This window comes from Tupaia chinensis, unplaced genomic scaffold (assembly GCF_000334495.1).
Source record: "Tupaia chinensis unplaced genomic scaffold, TupChi_1.0 Scaffold000273_1, whole genome shotgun sequence".
In the NCBI taxonomy this organism is placed as follows: domain Eukaryota; kingdom Metazoa; phylum Chordata; class Mammalia; order Scandentia; family Tupaiidae; genus Tupaia; species Tupaia belangeri.
Window position 1 is genome coordinate 1,288,362 of NW_006159755.1, and position 4,748 is coordinate 1,293,109.

Consider the following 4,748-nt stretch of genomic DNA (forward strand, 5'->3'; position numbering starts at 1 on the left):
AGAGCATCTGATGCCTGCCACTGCTAGATGGGGTCACCCCTGCCCTGGGCCCGGTCTCTGACTCCTGCCCTCCTGGAAGAAGGCCCGACTCCATGAATGCTGCAGGGGTCAGATTATGCTATCGAGCCCTCCATGCCTGCCCGTGCCTGCAAGGTGTTCTAAGGACAGCTCTTTCCACATGTCTTCTAGAATGCAGACATGTCTGGGCTGGGCAGGGATTAGGACTGCTCTCCTACTCCCCGTGGTGTGTTCTTCATGGATTGGCCTCTCCTGCCTGCTCCTACTCCCGTTCCTCCAGGAAACAGAGGAATGGAGCTACCTCATCACTGGCCAGAAACTTGCCATCCCCTCTTGAGCTCACTGGACTTGGAAAGCAATATTTCCTTGTGGCCGGAAATGAGTGTCAGCTCATTAACTATTGGATTGTTGGAAAACAACACACATGCAAACATGACGCATTAAAAAAAAGAAAGAAAAAAAACCACATCATTGCTTTTCTGACAACTCAATAGATTCCAAAATGTTGAGTAGCATTCTGATGCTACTTACGGTTAGGAGCAGCTAAGCACAGTGGGAGTAGAGGGTGGGGACGCCTTTGAAGGTTAAGAGAAGGTGGAGACATAAAAACTGATACAGGTCCAGACTTTTTCCAGCCTTAGTTCTCAAACCAGGAAATAAGTGGGTTGTACTGTTTGGCACTATGAACATTTTAGTTTTGGGGTTTTTTTTGAAGAGGTTTTTGCTATAGGGCATGTGCGTTTGCCAGAAAGACAGAGAGAGACAGAGAGACAGAAAGCGAGAAATCACCCCCCCAGGGGGGATGGCCATGCTACAATCCCTTCTCCTCCGTTCTCTTCTCGGGATCTTGGGCACGCATGCACACGCGCCAGGCATGAATTTAAGCCACCAGGTCCAGGACTCGAACCATGGTCCACTACATGGGAGTCCAACAAATAACCATTACATCATCTGCTGATCACATTTTAGTTTTTGTTTTGTTTTGTTTTGTTTTTTAATTTAAAAATTTTCACCCAAGAGAGAGAAAATGAGAAAGCATCCTCTTTGGGGAATGGTCACAACACAAGCTATAATCCCTTCTTCATCTCTTCCTCTTTTTGGAATTTTGGGCACACATGAGCATGAGCCCAGTATATTTCTCAAGCCACTGGATCTGGAACTCAAACCATACAGTTGGCCATGTGGGATCTAACCACCTTAACCATCAGGCTCTTTAAGCTCTTTAAGATATTAGCAGATAGAATCAAACCTCATTTGTTATTTTTTATTATTTTAAAACAGTGGTCAATGGATATATTGGATAAATATCTGAGACACCTCTTTTCAGTGACGTATTTGGAATAGTCATCCATTTTCAGTCTTTTCTTTTGCTAACATAAGCATTTCTGGTTATGAATTTCCCTGTAAGTACTGCTTTAGCTGCATCACACAAATTTGGAGAGGTAGTATTCCACCACTGTTCAGTTTTATGTTTTCAAATTTGTGTTGATTTCTTAATTGACTCTTAAAGGACTTAGAAGCTTTTTTTTTTTTTAAGTGAAGGAATAGATACATTCAAAAGTTTCACAATTCAAAAAGGATATAAAGTCTATAAGGAAAAATGTTCCTTTTATCCCTACCCTTCAGTCATCCACAGGCACTTGGTACTTGTTAATGTAATGTCCTTCCAGGTAGAGTTCTGCACATAGAGTAAAATGTGTAAATATGCCTGTATCAGCGTATGTACGTACGCATACACTCCTTTCCTCCTCCCTCGACAAGTCCTATTCTTGCCGTTGTGAAATGCTTTTGTCCTTAGCAATGTATATCAGAGAGCATTCCACATGAACGTGTAAAGAGCTTCCTCATTTGTTTTTACAGCTGCATAATATTCCATTGAATAGATGAACCATAATTTAAATACAGAGTTTCCTGAGACCAGCTGGTGATGTGGTGGTTAAGGCCTCTAGGTCCCACATTGCCAGTTGCGTGGTTCAAGTCCTGGAACCAGTAGCTTGGGAAATGCATTGGGCATATATGTGAGAGTGCCCGAAGTCTCAAGAAGAGAATGAAGGAGGAGGGACTGTGGTGCAGCCATGCCCCCTGGGGGATGCTTTCTCACTTTCTTACTTTCCTTCTGTCTCTCTCTGGTGAGCATATGCACCCTATAGCAAAACTAAACAAACAAACAAAAAACGTAAGTACTGAGTTCCCTATTGATGCATTATTGTGTTGTTTATAGTTTTTAAATTGATAAACAATATTGCAATAAAAACCTTTCTTATGTATCACTTCACAGGTGGGCAAACTTATCAGTAGAAATGGAATTGCTAGGTCAATGTGTATACATTTGAATTTTAAAAAGAGTTATTTATTGAATTTTATTTATTATTGTTATTATTATTTTTTCAAATTTTACCAGAGAGAGAGAGGAAAAGTGAGAAAGCAGCCCCCAGGTCCAGGACTTGAACCACAGTTGGCTCTGTGGGAATCTAGCGCCTTAAACACCACACCACCCCCCACCCCCATGCATTTGAATTTTGAGTTATTGCTAAGTGCCTCCCACTGAGGCTGTGCCAATTTATACTTTCAGCAGCATGATACGAGAGGTCCTACTTATCCCTCAGCTTTATCGGAAGCCCGTGGAATTTGGGTTATTTTTTGTTCAACTAGTGAATAATGGAATCGTTTTCACTTTAATTGGTATTTCTTTTACTATAAGCGAAGTTGAGCATCTTTTCACAAGTTTTAAAGTAACTTACATAGATCTCTGCTTCTAAATGCCTTTCTTTCATGATGGGCAAAGTATTTTTACAAGCAAAATGAGAAAGAGCGATTGACTGTTTTAAAAAATAATTAGAATAATAAAAATAATGATTGGGGAAAACATAGAAAAGATTGAATGTTGAAGTGGGGAGATTAATGTCTCTGCACTGATGGACATGCATGGCATTCCCTTATGAAAAAACAACGTATACACTGTAAAGTTATATGTAATCCAATGTAATATAAAGAAGATTATGATGATAATAAAAAAATTTTTTTAAATAATGCCTTTCTCCAATAAAAGGAAGTAGAGATCTTTGGAGATATGGCTCATTCTCCAAAAAGTCCAAGATGAGCCTGGAGCATCTTAGAGTATCAGAAGTAAGAAAGTTCTTAAAGCAAATACAATCTCCAGTGACAGGGTGTGTCCAAGGGTCAAAGGAACTCATTGAAATAGCTCCCAATAACCTAAGCTAGAGCAATTAGAGCTGCAAAATAAGTAATGTAGCATTGGACGATAGCCCAAAAGATCATATAAATATCTGTAGATCCACACTGATATAAATAAATGAGTGAATAAATAAATAAATGGAGGAGAAGGGACAAATCCTCCTTACAGAAAGATTCCAAAAATAAATGTAGATATTCTTCCGTCCAGAAGGTGAAGCTGAATTTCCTTCCGAGAGTGTGACCTAGATGCAGTGAAGGCTTTCCCAGAATAGAGTGCGGAAGAGGAAGCGGAAGCCGTTCAGGGCAGAGCCTGGTAGACACCAACTCAGCCAAGTGGCGAAGGTTAACATCATCAATGATGTCATGTGGATATTATAGACACCCTGATATAACGGGACGAGGAGGGCCTGCCCCCTCTCGGGTCTTCATTCTGGAAACTTATAACCTCAGTTTGACCAGAAGAAAATGAGAGTCAGTCTAAAAAATACTGCACTGCTACTCTTTTTTTTTTGGAGAGGTTTTTGCTATAGGGTGCGTGCGCTCACCAGACAGAGACAGACAGAGAGACAGAAAGCGAGAAATCACCCTCCAGGGGGATGGTCACCTCGCAATCCCTTCTCCTCCATTCTCCTCTTGGGATCTTGGGCACGTATGCACATGTGCCTGGCGTGAGTTTAAGCCACCGGTTCGGGACTCAAACCGTGGTCGACTACATGGGAGTCCAGTGACATAGCCATTACGCTAACTGCTGGTCCCTGCACCACTACTCTTTGAAACTGTCAAGATTGGGCCAGTCAGTAGCATGGTGGTTAAGGCAGCTAGATCCCACATGGCTGACTGTGTGGTTGAATCCCAGACCTGGTGGCTAGAAAAATATACTGGGCATGTGTGCACATGTGCCCAAAATCCTGAGAAAGGAGGAGAAAGGATTGCGGCATAGCCATCCCCCGCGGGAGGTGTCTCTCACTTCCTCTCTGTCTCTGGTGAGTGAATGTTATAAAGTTTCAGAAACTGCCACAGGCCAAAGGAGACAAAAGAGACACGTAAATGCAATATGGTGCCCTGGATTGGATCCTAGAACAGAAAAAGGGCTTGACTGGTAAAATATGAATACAGCTTCTAGCTTAGTTAATAGTAACACACTAATGGTAATATTAGGAGCCGACAGGGGGTATGGTGGTTAAGGGCACCGGACTTCTACATGGACTCCCACATGGTCGACCATGGTTCGAGTCCCAGACCGATGGTTTGATTTCTCATGCCCCTCCACCCCCGCCTGTCCCTCTCTGGCCAAACTAAAATAAATTAAAATAAATAAAGAAATAAAGTTAAATAAAATAATTCTAAAAAATGTAAAATTTAATAAAATTAAGAATTTCTAGAAATAATGTTTCACTTTAAAAAACTAGTAAAGTACTAATGTTAATATTGATACCTTGGCTCTGACAATACACCACAGTCATGCAAGCTGTTAATGTTAGAGGAACCTGGGAAAGGGTAGCTAGGGACCCTCTGCACTACCTCTGCAAGTTGCA